We start from the raw sequence: 27,800 nt of genomic DNA on the forward strand, positions 1-27,800 counted from the left end.
ACTGAAACAAAATGCTGATAATCAGGATAATGAAGATAACTTAGTTGTGCAGTCGTCTCTTGGTGAGGGGATATAGGTTTACCGATTAATCCTTTTTTTTTTTTTTAGAAGTGTCACAGCTCACTGTTCACACTCAGAATTCATATTAACAACATGAAAAATATTCTGAAAATATTCAGAATACTCTTGTTTAAAGAAACAAGAATGTATCTAAGAGAACACATACACAGAGTTAAAAGTCAAACAACAATCACTTTACAATCAAATCTCAGTCTGACAGATTTTGATATCAGAGGTCTTGGCATCTGCTGCCTCTCCAATACTGAAATATGGGAAGAGTTTCTCAGTGAAAGTGTCTCTGTGAGTGTAGATGTGAGTCATGTCTTCAGGGTCATAGAAGGACACCTCCCCCCTGTCATAGTCCAGCTGGACTCTGATCCTCTGGAGACTCTTCTTCACTGTCACTGTCAGGGTTGGTTGAAGGAGGACCCATATGTGGAACGTTCTGAATGGAAAAAGTGTGTTTATTTACAAAAAGCTATGAAACATTTCCAACAATCCACAGTGTGTTCCCATTTCTCAGGCTGTGATTCCTCTCCTAGATATGTGGTGAAGTTTTGTCCTCCTTGGTGCCTTTGTACACAGTGTACTGCTCCCTCCACATGTTTCAGCATTTGACCTAGAAACGAGAGATATCACAGTGAGTACAGTCTTATCCACCAGCTGACAAAAACACTTAAACCAGTTCACAGGAGATAACAGAAACAACGATCATATGAGCTGGACAACTAACTGTGTTCCTAGTATAACAATCCCACGCCAACTGCCGCTCCACTGCTCTCTTAAGTAGGGCTCATTGACAGGCAGATCGGCAACAGGTGAGTTTTTAATCCCAGGTGTGGCTCAAAGGCGGGAGACTCTCCAGGCCTGGTGTGGCAACAAAAACCAACATACCACAGCACACACACACACACCCTCCAACTTGAACGCAGGGAAGCGAGGGAACGGGAGCAGATCACACCAACAAACAACCATAAGCATTCCAGGGCCCTGTTTCAGAAAGCCGGTTTAGTGCAAACTCTGAGTAAGTATACCCTGAGTTAACGAAAACTCTGGGTTTTCGGTTTCACAAAGCGAGTTTAGATTAATTCTGAGTGAGTTACTATGACGACACACTCCGTGAAGCTAACCTGCCCCCTAGCAGGTTTACTACAACTAACCCTGACTTTCTCCGCCTCTTTGTCGGAAACCTGACTGTAGGAAGTGTCAGACATGGCGTGCCCCGTCCTTGAAGAGCCAGTAGATGTTGAAGCCCAAATTCTCTGCAGAGCTCTCCGCCGGGAAAGAGTGATTAGAGCGCATTTTATCATTTCCTGATGATTTCCTGTGTCAACGTTACCGTTTTTCAGCACAATCTATAATTTATTTGAAGAACATCCTCAGGCCTAATATTGCTCATGTGACACATCGCGGACATTCTCTCAGTTCTGTACATATTATTTGTATTGCACTTCGTTTTTTTTTTGCAAACGGGATCTTTCTGTATAATATTGGTGACGCTGAGCACGTTTCCAAGGCTACCGTCTGTCGGGCAGTCAGGTTGTTACAGTTGCACTGAAACGTCTCCTGTACTCGTTTGTGGTGTTCCCCGGTCATAGACCCACAAGATTTATCAAAGAGGGATTCCACAAAATTGCAGGTATCAGGATGAACAAAACTCAATTCATGATGTGGTGATACTTGAACTACTTCTTAAATTTTACATTTATTTTCAGGGTTCCCAGGCGTGATTGGCTGTACAGATGGCACTCACATTCCAATCATTGCTCCTTCAGTAAATGAAGGAGACTATGTGAACAGGAAGTCTTTCCACAGCATTAATGCACAGGTACATAGTTCCCTGTAGCATGTCAAACTAAAATTATTTCATTATAGTAATGGATGCTAATTTGTGTTCTCTGCACTGTGAAGATCATATGTGATGCTGCCAACATTATCACAAATGTGGAAGCCAAGTGGCCAGGCTCTGTTCATGACTCACGAATCTTTTGTGAATGTACACTGAGCACAAAATTTGGACATGGTGAGTTGAAAATACTTTAAAATATATAAAGACCAATTGCTACAGGGACATTTGAACTGAAGTGTATCCTTCTGTCTTAGGAGAGTTCACTGGCTACTTGCTTGGTGATAGGGGGTATCCATGTTTACCCTATTTGCTTACCCCTTACCCTGACCCTGAACCGGGCCCACAGCAGCGATATAATCTGGCTCATTGCAGGACAAGAGCCAGAATTGAAATGACTATCGGAATGCTTAAGGCCCGGTTCCAGTGCCTTCAAAGACTCAGGGTCACCCCAGAAAGGGCATGTGACATTATTGTGGCATGTGTGATTCTTCACAACATTGCCACAATTAGAGGAGAACAGTCCTTCTGAACCAAACATCAGCAGTGATCCAAACCATGAACATCCTGACCCTCCCACGGACATACAAGATGGAAGAGCAGTCAGAGACACCATGTGTCACAATCATTTCCTTTGACCCATCACCTCAACATGTTGAAAGAAGAATAAACAGATTTTTTGTTCAACTGGCTTTATTGGTCGCCTGTATTTCCTGTACACAAAGTATTAATAAGTATATTATTATGTTGTTCAAACACTGAAATAATTCATCCATCTCTGACCACTTCACCCACCCTTAAACGATGTTCCAGCAGTAAAATCTCAATCTTGGTCTTTTGGATCTGCTGCTTGAAGTGTTCCATTTCCAAGTCACATTTTTTTATTTTCTTGATCAAATAGGTCTTGTACAGCTGCTTTACAGGGAGCTATTGAAACACAGAAAATAGCATTGACATTCATAGTACATGCCTACTTAGGTTGGTTGTAAATCAGTGCTGAACATCTTACTGAGGAAAGGTTTGTTGGAGAAGTGGCTGGACCCTCTTCCTCTTCATTTCCATCATCACTCTGTTAGAGACATAGAAAGTCCATGGTTTTATTATAGTACCACATTTTATTCAATTGTTATATTTTCCATTGTAAGATGTAAACCTCATAAAGTGTCTCTGTTGCTTCCTCCTCTGTAACAGCTGTCAATGTTTCTTCATTATTTTCCTGTAGTAAAGACATTAACAACATTGCTGTTCTACTGTAAACTCATATAATCTGTGGAGTATTAAGAGTACTCATAACTGCATGTTGGTCTGGCTCAACAGGAGGCTGCACCAGATGCAGTACACCATCACCATCAACTGATAGAATATGAGGTTTATACAGGTCACTTATAACTTACAAGGGACCAAATGGCAATTAACAAACATATACCAATCACCTTACACTTCATTGTCATTATGCTCTCAAAGACAACCAAGACTGAGGGAAGGCAAAATCAGTAGGAAAATAACTTCACTACAAAATAATTCATTATGGTAAAGAGTTTATCAAATGAATGAGTAGCACTGCAAAGGTGACTGTGAAGAAAGGATGTATGCACATCATGTATTATTTAGAATTTACCTCTTATGTAGGCACTTGTGTCTTGTGGGGTTATTGACTCAGAGGATGTCCCCACAGAGATGTATTTAGTATTTATTTATTTATTGTCATTGTCAAGAACAATGAAATTGCGTTTGGGGCTTCCATACAACCCCAAAAAAAGAAGAAAATAATAAATACCCCTTAAAACCCAAGTTCTTCAGCCTTCAGCCACAGGGCGCCCACTGTTTTGGCTGAGGGCCAACTGCTCAGCCTCTGTGAGTGGTGGTGGTGGAGGACCCCCACCTGTTTTTCGGGCCTCCGCTTTTTTTCCTGTTGGCTATAACGGGTCACATTTGAGCATACAGAGTAAGCAAATATGTACTTGTAATGTGCTCAGATAATTTCAATAAGTGCTTACAGAAAGAAAATTAATGTAGCCTCTAACTGCAATTGATTTACATAGGACAAACAGACCAAGCACTATGGCTCATAATACAATTACACCTTACCTGTTTGGACTATATTTTTATATTTCATTTTTACTTGCTGCCAGGAACGTTTGGGGCCTGTTGGGTTGCACCTGCGCTCACATCACGAAATAAAATGTATAAAATATAATAAAATAACGTGTTAAATGGGTGGAAATCCCTAGATCAATGTTTAAATTAACACTCACGCATTGACTCTGTCGCCTTCTTTCCCTCCGTCTCCATGGTGACTCGCTTAATCTGTGCTCCACTAATCAGGGCTTTATGTATCCTCGTGCGCGCGCTTAACTTGGGGTTAAAGCAACTCCGCGTTGATTGAACTAATTGTTATCAGCCTTTCTGAAACCGAATATTCCGAGTTGGACAGTTCGGGGTTACTCAACCCTGAGTATCGTTTTTAACTCTGCGTTTTCTAAACCCGCTTCCTGAAATAAGGCCCAGAAGACAAATTAAACTAATAAATATTCATCAAACGGCCGTGCAGATCTTTAAGTAATTTTAACTCACCAAATTAATGTCTCTTCAACTTTCTGATTAAAATCCTCCAAATGTGTGTTTTTCAGCAAAGATCTGACTCTCTCTCAGTTCACCTCGGTTTGATTTGATCATAAAGAGACAATTTGCTTTTTCAAAGCAGGACTCTGGATTTGAGCTGATCAGACTGACCTGAATGTAAGTGTGATTATTCAGACTTTAATATACCGTAATTGAGTGATGTTATTTTCTTGTTTTGAGCCAAACTGGATTTCTCTACAGGAACTCTGCATTAAAGGCTCAACACACCAAAAAGTGTTTTGATCACATTTGATTGCTCATGCAAGACAGAAACTAGTCAGAGTGACTAATAATGAGCACAAGTTAAATGAGCACATAACACTAAATTGGCTTCATTAGTCCTGCACAGAACAGACTGCTCTTTAATTCTCTTAAAGTCGTTTAAAGTAAATTCTGAGACTGAAGGTTTCTGATTCTTATATCAAAAACTACAGTTTAAAGAAACAACCGAGGTGTGGGATTTCAAACAAATGGAAGTGTGGCAGCACGAGGTGAGAATAAAGTGAATACTCTTCACAGTTTAAAAGACAACGCCACTCTGGGAATTTCACCCAGAGAATACTGGAAGTAACACTAATCACCAAGAAGGCAGATAGGTTTGTTATACTCAGTACAGAGACGAGGTTCAATGATAAAACAAGTTGACAATTAATAATTATTTAAAACACCGTATAAAAGCACAATCATAAATATCCATGTACAAATATGCTTAAAAAAGGTATTCAGAGCTCAGGCTTACCAGTGGAGGGGCAGGGATGCCACAAACTCCAAAAAACAAAAAAAAACAAAACACACACACACACACACACACACACACACACACACACACACACACACACACACACACACACACACACACACACACACACAAGTGCAACACAAAAATCACACACTCACACTAATGAACTAAACAAGGCAGGTGTGTACACTCAAAGGATCCCACCACCAAGGACAAGGCTGGACTGGGACAAAAAAAAAAAAAAAAAATCGGCCCGGGCATTTTGACTAGAGACCGGCCCACCAGGATAAATGTGACGTCATTCAGGGGTAAAACCGCAAAGGATTCTGGGAACTTGTGGCAAGAGGTACTTAGCGCACGCAGGCTTTCAGTTACACAGCGATAAAAAGAAACCCAAAAAAATGGCAAGAAGCTGTTGTATTATTAACTGCAATAGCCGGTCGCATGACAGCCACGGGAAGCCGACGGGTAAAGAGATCGTTTTTTTTTGTTTTTTTGTTTTTTTTTAAATCGGATTAGAGAAATTTTTTAAGCCATGTTTCCGAAGTAAGAGCCGACGGATGGTCTGGATATACCAAATATAACGTCTCAAAACACTCCAGCTCACATGTTAGTCTGCTCCAAGCATTCCCACAAAGGTCAGAGTTTTGTAGTAGTTAATACGTCATTTTTCTTAACATAATTGGTGATATAGGTACAAGCAAGTCTGGCGCTGAACAGAAATTGTCGCGCTATGCTCCTTTATTTATTGTGCATAAATAGTGAATTGTCCTGACACAATATTGCGTTTCGCTTCTGTTATTACCATGGTACATTGACGAAAACATATACTTTTATTCACAGGATAAAACAGTTGTTTTGTATCACTAATTGTCCAGTGCGATTACAACATACAATATTATTGTCACTGCTACATTTCTGTAATGCTACCAGAAATTATTTCCACTACTAATTAATTACCGTTGAGCTCAAAGGTTATATTAATAAACTGTTAACGAATGTGTATTTATGACGACGATTTGTGAGACTGGTAAACTTACCTTTGTTCATACGATGGTCTTTCGTTCTACACGGTGCATTTCAAGGTCCTGTACCCATCCGTCGGTAAACTGTACCTGGGCTTGTTGCAGTGACCTGAAGTTACTAAACTTCATGAGTGTATGCACTCACTCCAAGAACCGTATGATTATAAATCTGAGCGTGGTGAAAGTTGGGCAGCACGCTAACGTCTTTTGTCCACTCTGTGTGCTCGTAAGGGTCTGACACTTTCACTCCTTTGATTTTTCCTCGTATCTTTTCTTTGACTTTTCATCAAGTCTGTCTTTGTACGGACCGGCATTGTTCTCCTTTTGTTTTGTACATTACTTTTTTGTGCGGCAAAGTAAAACAAGAAGGTATTGGAACCGGAGAATGCATTTGATTTGCCACGAGTTCCCGGCATGCAATGCGCGAAAATCACGTGATTGCTAAACAAGGGGGAGGGTGCATCTGATTTTCAGTCAAACACAACAACAGAATCACCAAATTTGATTTATTTCACTTAGAAACATTTTGTGATTCTCAAAAATCAAAGAACCCAGTTAAAGAATAACATTGAAATAAAAATCAAAGGTAGGATTTATTTTCATTTACTGAAACATTGAGACTGAGAGTGAAGTTTAAAAATCAAATTTAAAACCTCATTATAAAACATCAGAAGATCCAGAAATCTTCCAAACTGCGAGAAGCATCTGGTGCTGATTGAAGTTAAAAATGACACAAGAAAGAACATTTTTAATCCAATCGATGAAGTGTAGTTACACTGATGAGACAGATTCAGAACTTAGAAGTCATTTCTTTGAATTAGGAAAACTTTAAAGTAGACATGTTACTTTAAAATGTTATTTAACTAAAAACAAGATGCAGCTAATCAGGATAATTAAGATGTTGTAGTTGTAAAGTTGGTTTTTGCTGATGTTTAATAATTTATAGTTCTTTCAAGAAGTGTCACAGTTTGCTGTTCACACTCAACAACTTTGAAAAGCAAAGAAATCATCATTCAGATTTTAAAACTCTTAAAAATACTTATAAGAACAACATGAGAAATATTCTGAAAATATTAATTTAAAAGAAACAAGAAAAAAATGTAAAAGTTTCTTACAGAAACTCGAGTGGGTCAGAAGATTTTCACATGAAAAAGTTGCTTTGGTTTCATTGAATTGCTAATAGTTCCACTAGAACAACAAAATGAAATAAAACTTGATAATGAAGTTAGACAGTGTGATTACTAATTTCCCTAAAGTTAAGCTGCTGCTGGACTGAAGAAACAAACAAAAAACAAGCAAAAAAACAAACAAACAAAAAAAAACAACAACAACAACAAAACACAGTTGGAACAAAGAATCACTTTACAGTCAAATCTCAGTCTGACAGATTTTGATTAAAGAGGTTTTGGCGTCTCCTGCCTTTCCAATATAAAAGTATGGGAAGAGTTTCTCAGTGAAAGTGTGTCTGTGAGTGCAGATGTGAGTCATGTCTTCAGGGTCATAGAAGGACACCTCCCCCCTGTCATAGTCCAGCTGGACTCTGATCCTCTGGAGACTCTTCTTCACTGTCACAGTCTGACCAACAACACTAGTGTATTTTCCACTGTGATGATTTAAACACCAAATTCCATATTTTGGTGAAGCAAAACACTCTCCCTTCCTGTCAACTGACTCTTTAACTAAACCCACCTCCCAGCGTGGATGGTCTCCCACCTCCACCTCCCAGCTGTGTTTCCCTGAGGTGAAGCCCTCAGAGCCAAAAACAGTGGGATACTTTGTGTTTCTCTCTGGATTATCAGGAAGCCGCTGCCATGTGTCTCCTTGTCTCACTCTGGTCAGATCATCAGACAGATAGAGACAGCAGTTTGCAGTGTTTGGGTCCAGAATGACAGGACTGAAGTGGACCTTCTCCTTCATCTTCTCCCACACTCTGAAGGACAGGTTGCCCAGGTGTTTGGCCACATCTATCAGTGCTCCTGAGACCAGCTGTGGATCTGACACTGAGCTCTGGGCTCTGCTCTGAGTGTCTTTATAACTGCTGAGGAATGGCACGCTGACAGAGAGGAGATCTGCTCCTCAATCATCTTCATCTCTCTGCTGATAGTCCTCCCCTTCTGCTCCTCTTCCTCCTTCAGAGCTGCCAGTCTGGACTCCTCTTCCTCTTTCAGGAACTGCTGGAGCTTGTTGAACTCTGCTCTGATCTGCCTTTCTGTGGACAACAGCTGCTTCTTGGAGTGTTGAATCACTTTATTGTATGTTTCCTCCACTTGTTTGTATTTGTTCCTCTTGTCCTGCAGAGACTTTAAGTCAGATTTCAGCTGCTCCTTCAGGTCACTGACTGCTTCTTCTACAGGAACCACTTTGTGACTCTGGTGGAGAGAAAAGTCACACACAGTACACACAGCTCTTTGCTCGTCCACACAGAACAGTTTGGACTCTTTCTCGTGTTTGCTGCACACCATTGTTAACTTCTTCTCTCCCTTGTCTGTCTCAGATGATCCAGATTTCTGTCTCCCAGTAAATGAATCAGCAAGTTCTTTCAGTGCAAAGTTCACACTTGGATAATCCTTTGAAGATTTTCTTTTACAAATGGGACAGTTTTTGTTTTTAGTTTGTTCCCAGAATTTCTGCAGGCAGCTTGAACAGAAGCTGTGGTTGCAGCTCAGAGACACAGGATCTCTGAAAGTCTCTGAACACACATGGCAGCTCAGGAAATTTTCAACGATTGCAAGTTTCTCAGCCATTTGATCCTTAAAATCTTTTTAACTCACCAAATTACTGTGCCTCTGAATACGTGTTTTTCAGCAGAGAGCTGTCAGCCTGTAATGGCGTCTATGCTCCGTACAACACCGTCAAATTTAGTTTCATTTTCATGTATCAGGGTCATGTGATTATTTGTGGAAACATTAGTTGTCCCCACTAGATATCGCTGTTTAGTCACAATTCAGGTTTTCAAATTTAGTTTTTGGAAGAATAGAGATGCAATTTTAAGTTATTTTAAGTCAAAGTCACTGTGATATGTCAAATGTAGTTTCTAAAATAAATAAATAAATAAATAAATCCCTCCCACCCCCCCTCACAATAAAATGAAAATAATAAATAAAATAAAATAAAATGGATGCCTGCCAGGTGTTGGGAAGTTCTTGGGGAGCCTGGGCTCTGTTTTCGGCTCGTGTCAGTATGGCTGATCTCTGGAGAGATAATCTGCTCGTTCTGTGTGGGGCCTCCCTCCTTCTTCGACTGGGATGGACAGGTAGCTGCCATTGAGATGTGTGGCCTTGGGTTTGGGGGCTGCGGATAGCTCAAGTCTTCTGGGGGACCTTGTTTCAAGTACACTCAAAGATCAGATTCAGGTCCTTCTTTCAAAGAACACATACAAATTTTGTTAGTTGTTCATAAATGTAATTAAAAAATACCAAATTAATTTGGTTTTCTTTGTGTTAACTTAAAATTTTTCTAAACCAGCAGAGGCTGATTCTGAACACAAAATGAATGAGTTTGTTGGGGCACTGGCGGCAGGGGGAGTACATTTTTGCACATGCGCATTTGTATACTCAAAGAAAATATTCAAGCCCCTCTTTAAGCTAAAACCTTTTTTTAAATCTCACTCAACGCAAATGTAGCAATCTAGCGTTACTGCAATTATTATTCGTGTGGTGAACCTAAATTATTTTCTCTCAAAGCAGTCTTTGTTACAAGAACACAAAGTTATTGAGTTACACAAATGTCCGCCCTCTTCGAAACTTTTGCACTCTTTCAGGATCACCTAAATGAATGCAGCTGCTCTTGGCCTCTCTGTACTTTTTGGATAAAACTACACCTTCAGGTAAGGTAACATATTAATTTTTCATATAACCAATTGTGCATTTCTCTATGAGCTGAATGTAGAGTACTGCTATTTATCATAGAAGCTTGTAACAGTTGTTTTTTGAACTTTTGGTGGTACTACCATTCTCCTCTCTGCTGGAATACTATTTTTTTTTACCAAATAGACAGGTCTTTTCAAAAGTGCCTTGTTTTAGAGGGCAAATTATGTAGCCACCAACTTTTAAGTACTCTGAGCTTGTGCTAGCTTGATAGCAGCTAGCCAGCCGCCATGTGCTAAATGAAAGGTGATCTCCTAAGGCCAACTTCATTCTTACTGTTTTCTTTTTATAATCTAAAAATGTGGCATTCTGTGTTTATTATTATATAATGCCATATTTTAGTAGAAATTATTGTTTTCAGGTGTCTTTAACAGCAATGCATAGTTTACTGAGGGTGCTACCAAAAGTGAACCATGTGGCCATAAGAGTAACTGCAGTCAGCACAACACGCACTCCTGTGACGTTCAAACCTATTTATTATTAGAAATGATCTCTTTATTTATTATTCGCTACCGCCTAGATTATAAGAAAATGCTGTGTCAGGGGGAAGCGTTGGAAGGAGAGGCCGATGATAGTCACGGGGTTAGTAGGGGAGGGCACTGGAGAACCAGTGAAGTTTGGCAGTGAGTTTTGCATAATATGTTCCCCTCCAAGTGACAGAGCCCTGAAACAACCTATTTCTTAACCAAGGTATTGTTTCTGTTTTTCAGACCTCCTCCACTGAGGATGACCGGTTGAGATCCATGCAGCAACTGTCATGGGTATTTACACCATCACAAGGTAAGGCATTCATGAGCCAGAGGATGTGGGAGTTGTCATTGAAGGTACTACAGTTATGAACAACCTCGGTAGTGTCATCATGGCATTCATCGTCTTCTTTGGACTGATTTATGCACTTGATCTGAGCTATCCAAATGACCACAAGTACACTTTGGAGTTTTGTCAGAAGATTTGAATGAATCTGGATGGCTAAAGGCTCAGTGCACAGATGCAGCAAATGAAAATGAAGATGTTTGCTTAGGCAAGCAAGACTCCAGCACAAAAGTTGATTTTGGCCTTTTTATCTCTTTTTTTTCAGACTGTGACCTTTTAAAAAAAAAAAAAAGAAAAAGGAAGTTTTCAATTTTTGTCTGCTATTCTGTTTGAACATCTTAGATGAGCATCCTATTGTGAGTGATGTAACCTTTAATCTATACTAATATAGATGGATAAAAGAAGGGTGGGAATTTAGCTCAAAAAAAGTTTAATGGTTGTAACCAGCATTTTCTTTTTAATTGCTTTTGGGATTTTCAAAGACACAAAACAAATGTTGACAACTTTGGTGTCTTCCACTGTTTTTAAAGTTGGTGTTCCCGTTTTTATAAGCTTGTAAAAGTTTGAATGTCATTGGTTTTAGAGAAGGGAAGTTGAGATTTGCTTTTTAAATTAAAATACATCCCCTTTGGTAACACAAAAATGTTCTTAATGAAAACCTTTTATATATACATTATATTTGTATTCAAGTATTGTTGGGTTGTTTAAAATGTTCAGTGACTTGCATACTATGGTGTGAATTCTAATGTTTAGTAGGTTATCATTGTGGATATGCTGAAAAGCTACCTGCAAGTGTCACTGTAAATGTATACAATGATTCTTAAGTGAAATCTGATTTTACAAATTGCAGTTTGAAAAAGCAACAACATACATTTTCTTTTATACTGAGGGGACAGATTTGTTTTCAGTCTTGCCTAGTAATACAAAGGTGTGTCCTATTCAGATTTAATATTAATTTCAAATGTAAGACAGCACTTTTTTGTTAGCACTTTGATTTTGTTAAGGTTAATTTGACCATGTGACATGTATGTTTATTCACAAAATATTCTGTTTCTACTGTTAATTCAAATGATTAAAATTGAGTTGAAAAAACAAATTCATTTTGTTATTTTTTTTCAATAATTCAATAGTTAGTTGAACTTAAAAAAATAATTTTAATGTGAAGACAATCTAGCTCAAATGAATGACATTGTATTAAGTTGAACCAACCAAAACCTTTCACATCCTATTAATGTAATTTTCTTCCTTTTAAACTTATTTTAAAAATGGTGTTCGACTGACTCAGTTTAATTAAATTGTCATGATGTATGTAGATTTGGTTGAACCAAAATATATGTATTACGTGGAAAACCTGCCATCAATCCAATTGAGTTCATCCAATGACTCATTTTTATGAGTGTATGTTTTTTTTGTTTTTTTTATTTATTTATTTATTTTTATTGTATTTTACTCTATGTTCTCCATTTATCTTTTTCTTTTTTACCCTGTCTGTCAGCTGTGGGATTGGTATATTACACATGTACTGTGACTAGTAATAGAAATAAAAACTAAGAGAAAACAAACAACTGTTCTTGCAGTACTGTTTGTTCCTCTTTATGAGATAACTCCTCGTTTATCTCAGCCTTGGCACCAAGCACAGATGGATGACATATGGAATAAAACAAGTTGGAGGTGAACAGTTTCCCCCCTGACTTGTTAGGGCCCGAGCACTGACAGTGCGAAGGCCCTATTGTAATTGCTCTGTTTATTATTAGGGCCCGAGCACCGAGAGTGCGAAGGCCCTATTGTATCTGCTCCGTTTCTTATTATTATTATTATTAGGGCCCGAGCACTGACAGTGCGAAGGCCCTATTGTATCTGCTCCGTTTCTTATTATTATTATTATTAGGGCCCGAGCACCGAGAGTGCGAAGGCCCTATTGTATCTGCTCCGTTTCTTATTATTATTATTATTCAGGCGAAACAAGGGCCTTTTTGAGGGCCTAAACATGCTCAAAAACTCATGAAATTTTGCACACATGCCAGGTCTGGTGAAAAATTTTGTATTTTAATGGTTTTACATATGAGCACTGGGAAATGGCTCTAGAGCGCCACCTATGCCTTGTTAAATGCAGCCCTACGACCACATGGTTTGAGCTACATGTATGAAATTTGGCACACATGTGTATCATGCCAAGACGAACAAAAAAGTCTGTGGGCCCATTGACGCAAACCCAACAGGAAGTCCGCCATTTGGAAGAGAAGGTGACATTTTGGCTCTAATTTTGCCATTTCCATGCCTCGAACTTTTGCGAACTCCTCCTTGGGGTTTCATTTCATAACCTTCAAATTTGGACAGTGTCAACTACACCCTTGTGCCATGTTAAATTGCGGAGCTTTTGAGTTTTCACAATACTATGAGGCCGTGGCGCCATGGCGAATTTCGATGACTCGCCATGAAAATCTTATTGCCTCTCATTTTGTCATACATTTTCTGACCTTGACCAAAGTGAACACATATGATAAGGCTCCACCCCTAAACATATTTCAACTGCCATATTTGACATGAAGGACAGCGCCACCTAGTGGGAACAGGAAATGTCATGTTTTACACTTTGGGGTACAGTATAGTGATGGGTGACATCTGCAGCCTCAAATTTCTCCAGAAAACCCTTAAGGAGTTGGTCTTGGGTTACAGTGAAAACTGTGACTTTTCGCAAAAGGGTGTGACCCCAGCAGCATGGCGAACTTTGATGTCACGCCATGAAGAAACAAATTAGTATAACTCAATGAAATCCAGTCTGATCAGTACCAGACTTTACAGGCATGAAGTCAGACCCGCCCTGAACAGATTGATGTGCCCATTGTCGGGAATACGGACAGCGCCACCTAGTGGGAACAGGAAATGTCATGGCTTTAATTTTGTTGTACTGATTTTCACAGGTTCATCGTGGCCACCTCAAAAGCGGTGAATATCACCATCAGTCCCTCGTGATGCTTCAGTGCAAAAATTATGACTTTAAACTGAACGCCGCACCCTGGTGGCAACGCAGTTCACCATGAAAGATGAAGTGGCTTTTGAGGGGCTTGGAAAGTTTAAAAAGTCTTGAAATTTGGCGCACACCTCCAATGTGGTTAAGGCTTTGTTGTTATGTGATCATTTTCATTGAATATCCCAAAATGGCTCCACAGCGCCCCCTACAAAATTTCAAAATCACAGCCCCTGCTCTGTGTTTTATGTATGAGTCTGAAACCTGGTAAGCTTATAGGAGATATCAAGATGTACAAAAAAGTCTCTTGGAGCAATATCCCAAATCCAACAGGAAGTCAGCCATTTTAAAATTAATGTGCAATTTTGGCAACATTTTCCCCTCTTTTCAGGCATCGTTCTTTGACGAACTCCTCCAAGGGATTTCATCATATTGCACTATTCTTCAGTGTGTGGAATCCAAAGACCTTTGTGTTGTTAAATTGCGAAGCTTTTTACGTTCAGGGAAACGGGGTGGTTATGGCGGCACGTAGACTCTCAATCACTCGCCAAAACGCAGTAATCTGCTGTTACTCAAAAACACAATGTCCAATCTCGCCCAAAGGTCGCAGGCATAATGAGACTCGAGTTCGGAAATGTTTGTTATGCCATTTGTACATAATGGTTAGAGTGCCACCTAGTGGAACGACTAGCTAATCATGAATGAATGAGTTGAAATGTTAGCTGGTGGTTAAATGCATGAATTCCATCAATGTGACATCGATCGGACGTGCTGGTTTTAGGTGTTGGGCGTGGCTCGACGCGCCGGGGGTGCGAGGGCCCTCATAACGCTGCTTGCAGCTTTAATTATTATTAGGGCCCGAGCACCGAGAGTGCGAAGGCCCTATTGTATCTGCTCCGTTTCTTATTATTAGGGCCCGAGCACCGAGAGTGCGAAGGCCCTATTGTATCTGCTCCGTTTCTTATTATTATTATTATTATTATTAGGGCCCGAGCACCGAGAGTGCGAAGGCCCTATTGTATCTGCTCCGTTTCTTATTATTATTATTATTATTATTATTATTATTATTATTATTATTATTATTATTATTATTATTATTATTATTATTATTCACCCCAAACAAGGGCCTTTTTGAGGGCCTAAACATGCTCAAAAACTCATGAAATTTTGTACACATGCCAGGTCTGGTGAAAAATTTTGTATTTTAATGGTTTTACATATGAGCACTGGGAAATGGCTCTACAGCGCCACCTATGCCTTGTTAAATGCAGCCCTACGACCACATGGTTTGAGCTACATGTATGAAATTTGGCACACATGTGTATCATGCCAAGACGAACAAAAAAGTCTGTGGGCCCATTGACGCAAACCCAACAGGAAGTCCGCCATTTGGAAGAGAAGGTGACATTTTGGCTCTAATTTTGCCATTTCCATGCCTCGAACTTTTGCGAACTCCTCCTTGGGGTTTCATTTCATAACCTTCAAATTTGGACAGTGTCAACTACACCCTTGTGCCATGTTAAATTGCGGAGCTTTTGAGTTTTCACAATACTATGAGGCCGTGGCGCCATGGCGAATTTCGATGACTCGCCATGAAAATCTTATTGCCTCTCATTTTGTCATACATGTTCCGATCTGGACCAAAGAGCACACATATGATAAGGCTCCACCCCTGAACATATTTCAACTGCCATATTTGACATCAAGGACAGCGCCACCTAGTGGAAACAGGAAATGTCATGTTTTACACTTTGGGGTACAGTATAGTGATGGGTGACATCTGCAGCCTCAAATTTCTCCAGGAAAGCCTTAAGGAGTTGGTCTTGGGTTACAGTGAAAACTGTGACTTTTTGCAAAAGGGTGTGACCCCAGCAGCATGGCGAACTTTGATGTCACGCCATGAAGAAACAAATTAGTATAACTCAATGAAATCCAGTCTGATCAGTACCAGACTTTACAGGCATGATGTCACACCCGCCCTGAACAGATTGATGTGCCCATTGTCGGAAATACGGACAGCGCCACCTAGTGGCAACAGGAAATGTCATGGCTTTAATTTTGTTGTACTGATTTTCACAGGTTCATCTTGGCCACCTCAAAAGCGGTGAATATCACCATCAGTCCCTCGTGATGCTTCAGTGCAAAAATTGTGAGTTTAAACTGAACGGCGCACCCTGGTGGCAACGCTGTTCACCATGAAAAATGAAGTGGCTTTTAAGGGGCTTGGAAAGTTTAAAAAGTCTTGAAATTTGGCGCACACCTCCAATGTGCATAAGGCTTTGTTGTTATGTGATCATTTTCATTGAATAGCGCGAAATGGCTCCACAGCGCCCCCTACAAAATTTCAAAACATCAGCCCCAGCTCTGTGTTTTATGTATGAGTCTGAAACCTGGTAAGCTTATAGGAGATATCAAGATGTACAAAAAAGTCTCTTGGAGCAATATCCCAAATCCAACAGGAAGTCAGCCATTTCAAAATTAATGTGCAATTTTGGCGACATTTTCCCCGCTTTCCAGGCATTGTTCTTTGACGAACTCCTCCAAGGGATTTCATCATATTGAACCAATCTCCAGTGTGTGGAATCTAAAGACCTTTGTGATGTTAAATTGCGAAGCTTTTTAAGTCCAGGGAAACAGGGTGGTTATGGCGGCACTTAGAGTTTGAATCACTCGCCAAAAAGCAGTAATCTGCTGTCACTCAAAAACACAATATCCAATCTCTCCCAAAGGTCTCAGGTGTGATGAGACTCGAGCTCGGAAGTGTTTGTTATGCCATTTGTACATAACGGTTAGAGCGCCACCTAGTGGAACGACTAACTAATCATGAATGAATGAGTTGAAATGTTAGCTGGTGGTTAAATGCATGAATTCCATCAATGTGACATCAGATCGGACGTGCTGGTTTTAGGTGTTGGGCGTGGCTCGACGCGCCGGGGGTGCGAGGGCCCTCATAACGCTGCTTGCAGCTTTAATTAGGGCCCGAGCACTGAGAGTGCGAAGGCCCTATTGTATCTGCTCCGTTTCTTATTATTAGGGCCCGAGCACTGACAGTGCGAAGGCCCTATTGTAATTGCTCTGTTTATTATTATTATTATTATTATTATTATTATTCCGGCAAATGAATTGGCCGTTTGAGGGCCTAAACATGCTCGAAAACTCATGAAATTTTGCACACGCGTCAGGTCTGGTGAAAATTTACGTATTTTAATGTTCCCAGACATGGCCAGGGAAAATTAGCTCAGTAGCGCCACCTAGAAAAATTAAAAACGCGAGCCCCCGGTATGGGTATGACCTACACGTTTGAAAGTCGGTACACCTATATAACGTTCAGAGTCGAACAAAAAAGTCTGTTATGGCAATGTCCTAAACCCAACAGGAAGTCCGCCATTTTGGATTGAAGGTGACATTTTGGGTCTGATTTTACCGTTTCCATGCCTTGTACTTTAACGAACTCCTCCTTGGGATTTGGTCCTATAAACTTCAAATTTGGACAGTGTCAACTACACCCTTGTGCCATGTTAAATTGCGGAGCTTTTGAGTTTTCACAATACTATGAGGCCGTGGCGCCATGGCGAATTTCGATGACTCGCCATGAAAATCTTATTGCCTCTCATTCTGTCATACATGTTCCGATCTGGACCAAAGAGCACACATATGATAAGGCTCCACCCCTGAACATATTTCAACTGCCATATTTGACATCAAGGACAGCGCCACCTAGTGGAAACAGGAAATGTCATGTTTTACACTTTGGGGTACAGTATAGTGATGGGTGACATCTGCAGCCTCAAATTTCTCCAGGAAAGCCTTAAGGAGTTGGTCTTGGGTTACAGTGAAAGCTGTGACTTTTTGCAAAAGGGTGTGACCCCAGCAGCATGGCGAACTTTGATGTCACGCCATGAAGAAACAAATTAGTATAACTCAATGAAATCCAGTCTGATCAGTACCAGACTTTACAGGCATGATGTCACACCCGCCCTGAACAGATTGATGTGCCCATTGTCGGAAATACGGACAGCGCCACCTAGTGGCAACAGGAAATGTCATGGCTTTAATTTTGTTGTACTGATTTTCACAGGTTCATCTTGGCCACCTCAAAAGCGGTGAATATCACCATCAGTCCCTCGTGATGCTGCAGTGCAAAAATTGTGACTTTAAACTGAACGGCGCACCCTGGTGGCAACGCTGTTCACCATGAAAAATGAAGTGGCTTTTAAGGGGCTTGGAAAGTTTAAAAAGTCTTGAAATTTGGCGCACACCTCCAATGTGCATAAGGCTTTGTTGTTATGTGATCATTTTCATTGAATAGCGCGAAATGGCTCCACAGCGCCCCCTACAAAATTTCAAAACCACAGCCCCTGCTCTGTGTTCTATGTATGATTCTGAAACCTGGTAAGCTTATAGGAGATATCAAGATGTACAAAAAAGTCTCTTGGTGCAATATCCCAAATCCAACAGGAAGTCAGCCATTTTAAAATTAATGTGCAATTTTGGCAACATTTTCCCCTCTTTCCAGGCACCGTTCTTTGACGAACTCCTCCAAGGGATTTCATCATATTGAACCAATCTCCAGTGTGTGGAATCTAAAGACCTTTGTGATGTTAAATTGCGAAGCTTTTTACGTTCAGTGAAACGGGGTGGTTATGGCGGCACTTAGAGTTTGAATCACTCGCCAAAAAGCAGTAATCTGCTGTCACTCAAAAACACAATGTCCAATCTCTCCCAAACGTCTCAGGTGTGATAAGACTCGAGCTCGGAAGTGTTTGTTATGCCATTTGTACATAATGGTTAGAGCGCCACCTAGTGGAACGACTAACTAATCATGAATGAATGAGTTGAAATGTTAGCTGGTGGTTAAATGCATGAATTCCATCAATGTGACATCAGATCGGACGTGCTGGTTTTAGGTGTTGGGCGTGGCTCGACGCGCCGGGGGTGCGAGGGCCCTCGTAACGCTGCTTGCAGCTTTAATTATTATTATTATTATTATTATTATTATTCAGGCGAAACAAGGGCCTTTTTGAGGGCCTAAACATGCTCAAAAACTCATGAAATTTTGCACACATGCCAGGTCTGGTGAAAAATTTTGTATTTTAATGGTTTTACATATGAGCACTGGGAAATGGCTCTACAGCGCCACCTATGCCTTGTTAAATGCAGCCCTACGACCACATCGTTTGAGCTACATGTATGAAATTTGGCACACATATGTATCATGCCAAGACGAACAAAAAAGTCTGTGGGCCCATTGACGCAAACCCAACAGGAAGTCCGCCATTTGGAAGAGAAGGTGACATTTTGGCTCTAATTTTGCCATTTCCATGCCTCGAACTTTTGCGAACTCCTCCTTGGGGTTTCATTTCATAACCTTCATATTTGGTCAGTGTCAACTACACCCTTGTGCCATGTTAAATTGCGGAGCTTTTGAGTTTTCACAATACTATGAGGCCGTGGCGCCATGGCGAATTTCGATGACTCGCCATGAAAATCTTATTGTCTCTCATTTTGTCATACATTTTCTGACCTTGACCAAAGTGAACACATATGATAAGGCTCGACCCCTGAACATATTTCAACTGCCATATTTGACACCAGGTACAGCGCCACCTAGTGGGAACAGGAAATGTCATGTTTTACACTTTGGGGTACAGTATTGTGATGGGTGACATCTGCAGCCTCAAATTTCTCCAGGAAAGCCTTAAGGAGTTGGTCTTGGGTTACAGTGAAAACTGTGACTTTTCACGAAAGGGTGTGACCCCAGCAGCATGGCGAACTTTGATGTCACGCCATGAAGAAACAAATTAGTATAACTCAATGAAATCCAGTCTGATCAGTACCAGACTTTACAGGCATGATGTCAGACCCGCCCTGAACAGATTGATGTGCCCATTGTCGGAAATACGGACAGCGCCACCTAGTGGCAACAGGAAATGTCATGGCTTTAATTTTGTTGTACTGATTTTCACAGGTTCATCGTGGCCACCTCAAAAGCGGTGAATATCAACATCAGTCCCTCGTGATGCTTCAGTGCAAACATTGTGACTTTAAACTGAACGGCGCACCCTGGTGGTAACGCGGTTCACCATGAAAGATGAAGTGGCTTTTGAGGGGCTTGGAAAGTTTATAGAGGCTTGAAATTTGGCACACACCTCCAAATGGATGAACGCTTTGTTGGCATGTGATCATTTTCCTTGAATAGCGCGAAATGGCTCCACAGCGCCCCCTACAATATTTCAAAACATCAGCCCCTGCTCTGTGTTTCATCTATGAGTCTGACACTTGGTAAGCTTGTGTAAGATATCAAGATGTACAAAAAAGTCTCTTGGAGCAATATCCCAAATCCAACAGGAAGTCAGCCATTTTAAAATTAATGTGTAATTTTGATGACATTTTCCCCCCTTTTCAGGCCTCATACTTTGACGAACTCCTCCAAGGGATTTCATCATATTGAAGCATTCTTCAGTGTGTAGAATCTAAAGACCTTTGTGATGTTAAATTGCGAAGCTTTTTCCGTTCAGGGAAACGGGGTGGTCATGGCGGCACGTAGAGTTTCAATCACTCGCAAAAAGCAGTAATCTGCTGTCACTAAAAAACACAATGTCCAATCTCTCCCAAAGGTCGCAGGTGTGATGAGACTCGAGCTTGGAAATGTTTGTTATGCTATTTGTCAATAATGGTTAGAGCGCCACCTAGTGGCATGACTATAATCCTGGTTGAATAAGATAAAATGTTAGCTGGTGATTAAAAGCATGAAATCCATCAATGTGACATCACATCGGACGTGCCGGTTTGAGGTGTTGGCAGTGGCTCGACGTGCCGGGGGTGCGAGGGCCCTCATAACGCTGCTTGCAGCTTTAATTATTATTATTATTATTCAGGCGAAACAAGGGCCTTTTTGAGGGCCTAAACATGCTCAAAAACTCATGAAATTTTGCACACATGCCAGGTCTGGTGAAAAATTTTGTATTTTAATGGTTTTACATATGAGCACTGGGAAATGGCTCTACAGCGCCACCTATGCCTTGTTAAATGCAGCCCTACGACCACATCGTTTGAGCTACATGTATGAAATTTGGCACACATGTGTATCATGCCAAGACGAACAAAAAAGTCTGTGGGCCCATTGACGCAAACCCAACAGGAAGTCCGCCATTTGGAAGAGAAGGTGACATTTTGGCTCAAATTTTGCCATTTCCATGCCTCGAACTTTTGCGAACTCCTCCTTGGGGTTTGATTTCATAACCTTCATATTTGGTCAGTGTCAACTACACCCTTGTGCCATGTTAAATTGCGGAGCTTTTGAGTTTTCACAATACTATGAGGCCGTGGCGCCATGGCGAATTTCGATGACTCGCCATGAAAATCTTATTGCCTCTCATTTTGTCATACATTTTCTGACCTTGACCAAAGTGAACACATATGATAAGGCTCCACCCCTGAACATATTTCAACTGCCATATTTGACACCAGGTACAGCGCCACCTAGTGGGAACAGGAAATGTCATGTTTTACACTTTGGGGTACAGTATTGTGATGGGTGACATCTGCAGCCTCAAATTTCTCCAGGAAAGCCTTAAGGAGTTGGTCTTGGGTTACAGTGAAAACTGTGACTTTTCACGAAAGGGTGTGACCCCAGCAGCATGGCGAACTTTGATGTCACGCCATGAAGAAAGAAATTAGTATAACTCAATGAAATCCAGTCTGATCAGTACCAGACTTTACAGGCATGATGTCAGACCCGCCCTGAACAGATTGATGTGCCCATTGTCGGAAATACGGACAGCGCCACCTAGTGGCAACAGGAAATGTCATGGCTTTAATTTTGTTGTACTGATTTTCACAGGTTCATCGTGGCCACCTCAAAAGCGGTGAATATCAACATCAGTCCCTCGTGATGCTTCAGTGCAAAAATTGTGACTTTAAACTGAACGGCGCACCCTGGTGGTAACGCGGTTCACCATGAAAGATGAAGTGGCTTTTGAGGGGCTTGGAAAGTTTATAGAGGCTTTAAATTTGGCACACACCTCCAAATGGATGAAGGCTTTGTTGTCATGTGATCATTTTCATTGAATAGCGCGAAATGGCTCCACAGCGCCCCCTACAATATTTCAAAACATCAGCCCCTGCTCTGTGTTTCATCTATGAGTCTGACACTTGGTAAGCTTGTGTAAGATATCAAGATGTACAAAAAAGTCTCTTGGAGCAATATCCCAAATCCAACAGGAAGTCAGCCATTTTAAAATTAATGTGTAATTTTGATGACATTTTCCCCCCTTTTCAGGCCTCATACTTTGACGAACTCCTCCAAGGGATTTCATCATATTGAAGCATTCTTCAGGGTGTAGAATCTAAAGACCTTTGTGATGTTAAATTGCGAAGCTTTTTCCGTTCAGGGAAACGGGGTGGTCATGGCGGCACGTAGAGTTTCAATCACTCGCAAAAAGCAGTAATCTGCTGTCACTAAAAAACACAATGTCCAATCTCTCCCAAAGGTCGCAGGTGTGATGAGACTCGAGCTTGGAAATGTTTGTTATGCTATTTGTCAATAATGGTTAGAGCGCCACCTAGTGGCATGACTATAATCCTGGTTGAATAAGATGAAATGTTAGCTGGTGATTAAAAGCATGAAATCCATCAATGTGACATCACATCGGACGTGCCGGTTTGAGGTGTTGGCAGTGGCTCGACGTGCCGGGGGTGCGAGGGCCCTCATAACGCTGCTTGCAGCTTTAATTATTATTAGGGCCCGAGCACTGAGAGTGCGAAGGCCCTATTGTATCTGCTCCGTTTCTTATTATTATTATTATTATTATTATTCAGGCGAAACAAGGGCCTTTTTGAGGGCCTAAACATGCTCAAAAACTCATGAAATTTTGCACACATGCCAGGTCTGGTGAAAAATTTTGTATTTTAATGGTTTTACATATGAGCACTGGGAAATGGCTCTAGAGCGCCACCTATGCCTTGTTAAATGCAGCCCTACGACCACATGGTTTGAGCTACATGTATGAAATTTGGCACACATGTGTATCATGCCAAGACGAACAAAAAAGTCTGTGGGCCCATTGACGCAAACCCAACAGGAAGTCCGCCATTTGGAAGAGAAGGTGACATTTTGGCTCTAATTTTGCCATTTCCATGCCTCGAACTTTTGCGAACTCCTCCTTGGGGTTTCATTTCATAACCTTCAAATTTGGACAGTGTCAACTACACCCTTGTGCCATGTTAAATTGCGGAGCTTTTGAGTTTTCACAATACTATGAGGCCGTGGCGCCATGGCGAATTTCGATGACTCGCCATGAAAATCTTATTGCCTCTCATTTTGTCATACATTTTCTGACCTTGACCAAAGTGAACACATATGATAAGGCTCCACCCCTAAACATATTTCAACTGCCATATTTGACATGAAGGACAGCGCCACCTAGTGGGAACAGGAAATGTCATGTTTTACACTTTGGGGTACAGTATAGTGATGGGTGACATCTGCAGCCTCAAATTTCTCCAGAAAACCCTTAAGGAGTTGGTCTTGGGTTACAGTGAAAACTGTGACTTTTCGCAAAAGGGTGTGACCCCAGCAGCATGGCGAACTTTGATGTCACGCCATGAAGAAACAAATTAGTATAACTCAATGAAATCCAGTCTGATCAGTACCAGACTTTACAGGCATGATGTCAGACCCGCCCTGAACAGATTGATGTGCCCATTGTCGGGAATACGGACAGCGCCACCTAGTGGGAACAGGAAATGTCATGGCTTTAATTTTGTTGTACTGATTTTCACAGGTTCATCGTGGCCACCTCAAAAGCGGTGAATATCACCATCAGTCCCTCGTGATGCTTCAGTGCAAAAATTGTGACTTTAAACTGAACGCCGCACCCTGGTGGCAACGCGGTTCACCATGAAAGATGAAGTGGCTTTTGAGGGGCTTGGAAAGTTTAAAAAGTCTTGAAATTTGGCGCACACCTCCAATGTGGTTAAGGCTTTGTTGTTATGTGATCATTTTCATTGAATATCCCAAAATGGCTCCACAGCGCCCCCTACAAAATTTCAAAACCACAGCCCCTGCTCTGTGTTTTATGTATGAGTCTGAAACCTGGTAAGCTTATAGGAGATATCAAGATGTACAAAAAAGTCTCTTGGAGCAATATCCCAAATCCAACAGGAAGTCAGCCATTTTAAAATTAATGTGCAATTTTGGCAACATTTTCCCCTCTTTTCAGGCATCGTTCTTTGCCGAACTCCTCCAAGGGATTTCATCAGATTGCACTATTCTTCAGTGTGTGGAATCCAAAGACCTTTGTGTTGTTAAATTGCGAAGCTTTTTACGTTCAGGGAAACGGGGTGGTTATGGCGGCACGTAGACTCTCAATCACTCGCCAAAACGCAGTAATCTGCTGTTACTCAAAAACACAATGTCCAATCTCACCCAAAGGTCGCAGGCATAATGAGACTCGAGTTCGGAAATGTTTGTTATGCCATTTGTACATAATGGTTAGAGTGCCACCTAGTGGAACGACTAGCTAATCATGAATGAATGAGTTGAAATGTTAGCTGGTGGTTAAATGCATGAATTCCATCAATGTGGCATCGATCGGACGTGCTGGTTTTAGGTGTTGGGCGTGGCTCGACGCGCCGGGGGTGCGAGGGCCCTCATAACGCTGCTTGCAGCTTTAATTATTATTAGGGCCCGAGCACTGAGAGTGCGAAGGCCCTATTGTATCTGCTCCGTTTCTTATTATTATTATTATTATTATTATTATTATTATTATTATTATTATTATTCACCCCAAACAAGGGCCTTTTTGAGGGCCTAAACATGCTCAAAAACTCATGAAATTTTGCACACATGCCAGGTCTGGTGAAAAATTTTGTATTTTAATGGTTTTACATATGAGCACTGGGAAATGGCTCTACAGCGCCACCTATGCCTTGTTAAATGCAGCCCTACGACCACATGGTTTGAGCTACATGTATGAAATTTGGCACACATGTGTATCATGCCAAGACGAACAAAAAAGTCTGTGGGCCCATTGACGCAAACCCAACAGGAAGTCCGCCATTTGGAAGAGAAGGTGACATTTTGGCTCTAATTTTGCCATTTCCATGCCTCGAACTTTTGCGAACTCCTCCTTGGGGTTTCATTTCATAACCTTCATATTTGGTCAGTGCCAACTACACCCTTGTGCCATGTTAAATTGCGGAGCTTTTGAGTTTTCACAATACTATGAGGCCGTGGCGCCATGGCGAATTTCGATGACTCGCCATGAAAATCTTATTGCTTCTCATTTTGTCATACATTTTCTGACCTTGACCAAAGTGAACACATATGATAAGGCTCCACCCCTGAACATATTTCAACTGCCATATTTGACATCAAGGACAGCGCCACCTAGTGGGAACAGGAAATGTCATGTTTTACACTTTGGGGTACAGTATAGTGATGGGTGACATCTGCAGCCTCAAATTTCTCCAGGAAAGCCTTAAGGAGTTGGTCTTGGGTTACAGTGAAAACTGTGACTTTTCGCGAAAGGGTGTGACCCCAGCAGCATGGCGAACTTTGATGTCACGCCATGAAGAAACAAATTAGTATAACTCAATGAAATCCAGTCTGATCAGTACCAGACTTTACAGGCATGATGTCAGACCCGCCCTGAACAGATTGATGTGCCCATTGTCGGAAATACGGACAGCGCCACCTAGTGGCAACAGGAAATGTCATGGCTTTAACTTTGTTGTACTGATATTCACAGGTTGATCGTGGCCACCTCAAAAGCGGTGAATATCACCATCAGTCCCTCGTGATGCTTCAGTGCAAAAATTGTGACTTTAAACTGAACGGCGCACCCTGGTGGCAACGCGGTTCATCATGAAAGATGAAGTGGCTTTTGAGGGGCTTGGAAAGTTTATAGAGGCTTGAAATTTGGCACACACCTCCAAATGGATGAAGGCATTGTTGTTATGTAACCATTTTCCTTGAATAGCGCAAAATGGCTCCACAGCGCCCCCTACAATATTTCAAAACATCAGCCCCTGCTCTGTGTTTCATCTATGAGTCTGACACTTGGTAAGCTTGTGTAAGATATCAAGATGTACAAAAAAGTCTCTTGGAGCAATATCCCAAATCCAACAGGAAGTCAGCCATTTTAAAATTAATGTGTAATTTTGATGACATTTTCCCCCCTTTTCAGGCTTCATACTTTGACGAACTCCTCCAAGGGATTTCATCATATTGAAGCATTCTTCAGTGTGTAGAATCTAAAGACCTTTGTGATGTTAAATTGCGAAGCTTTTTCCGTTCAGGGAAACGGGGTGGTCATGGCGGCACTTAGAGTTTCAATCACTCGCAAAAAGCAGTAATCTGCTGTCACTAAAAAACACAATGTCCAATCTCTCCCAAAGGTCGCAGGTGTGATGAGACTCGAGCTTGGAAATGTTTGTTATGCTATTTGTCAATAATGGTTAGAGCGCCACCTAGTGGCATGACTATAATCCTGGTTGAATAAGATGAAATGTTAGCTGGTGATTAAAAGCATGAAATCCATCAATGTGACATCACATCGGACGTGCCGGTTTGAGGTGTTGGCAGTGGCTCGACGTGCCGGGGGTGCGAGGGCCCTCATAACGCTGCTTGCAGCTTTAATTATTATTATTATTAGGGCCCGAGCACTGAGAGTGCGAAGGCCCTATTGTATCTGCTCGGTTTCTTATTATTATTATTATTATTATTATTATTATTATTATTATTATTATTCAGGCGAAACAAGGGCCTTTTTGAGGGCCTAAACATGCTCAAAAACTCATGAAATTTTGCACACATGCCAGGTCTGGTGAAAAATTTTGTATTTTAATGGTTTTACATATGAGCACTGGGAAATGGCTCTAGAGCGCCACCTATGCCTTGTTAAATGCAGCCCTACGACCACATCGTTTCAGCTACATGTATGAAATTTGGCACACATGTGTATCATGCCAAGACGAACAAAAAAGTCTGTGGGCCCATTGACGCAAACCCAACAGGAAGTCCGCCATTTGGAAGAGAAGGTGACATTTTGGCTCTGATTTTACCATTTCCATGCCTCGAACTTTGACGAACTCCTCCTTGGGGTTTGATTTCATAACCTTCATATTTGGTCAGTGCCAACTACACCCTTATGCCATGTTAAATTGCGGAGCTTTTGAGTTTTCACAATACCATGAGGCCGTGGCGCCATGGCGAATTTCGATGACTCGCCATGAAAATCTTATTGCCTCTCATTCTGTCATAGATTTTCTGACCTTGACCAAAGTGAACACATATGATAAGGCTCCATCCCTGAACATATTTCAACTGCCATATTTTACATCAGGGACAGCGCCACCTAGTGGGAACAGGAAATGTCATGTTTTACACTTTGGGGTACAGTATTGTGATGGGTGACATCTGCAGCCTCAAATTTCTCCAGGAAAGCCTTAAGGAGTTGGTCTTGGGTTACAGTGAAAACTGTGACTTTTCACGAAAGGGTGTGACCCCAGCAGCATGGCGAACTTTGATGTCACGCCATGAAGAAACAAATTAGTATAACTCAATGAAATCCAGTCTGATCAGTACCAGACTTTACAGGCATGATGTCAGACCCGCCCTGAACAGATTGATGTGCCCATTGTCGGAAATACGGACAGCGCCACCTAGTGGCAACAGGAAATGTCATGGCTTTAACTTTGTTGTACTGATTTTCACAGGTTGATCGTGGCCACCTCAAAAGCGGTGAATATCACCATCAGTCCCTCGTGATGCTTCAGTGCAAAAATTGTGACTTTAAACTGAACGGCGCACCCTGGTGGCAACGCGGTTCATCATGAAAGATGAAGTGGCTTTTGA

At 41.3% G+C, this 27,800-nt stretch overlaps 1 long non-coding RNA gene and 1 pseudogene across 1 annotated transcript; both read right to left on the reverse strand.

Moving 5' to 3' along the window:
- Positions 1-2,446: 2,446 nt before the first annotated feature.
- LOC145432473 (uncharacterized) lies at positions 2,447-3,513 on the reverse strand. The gene is made up of 3 exons (XR_013912764.1): positions 3,060-3,513; positions 2,916-2,975; positions 2,447-2,833 (listed from the first exon to the last, which is right to left on the reverse strand). It is a non-coding gene; the product is annotated as an uncharacterized LOC145432473 (long non-coding RNA).
- A 3,510-nt stretch (positions 3,514-7,023) lies between these two features.
- On the reverse strand, positions 7,024-9,066 carry LOC113033174 (E3 ubiquitin-protein ligase TRIM35-like; annotated as a pseudogene).
- Positions 9,067-27,800: the final 18,734 nt, after the last annotated feature.

This window comes from Astatotilapia calliptera, chromosome 12, assembly GCF_964374335.1.
Source record: "Astatotilapia calliptera chromosome 12, fAstCal68.1, whole genome shotgun sequence".
NCBI classification, from domain to species: domain Eukaryota; kingdom Metazoa; phylum Chordata; class Actinopteri; order Cichliformes; family Cichlidae; genus Astatotilapia; species Astatotilapia calliptera.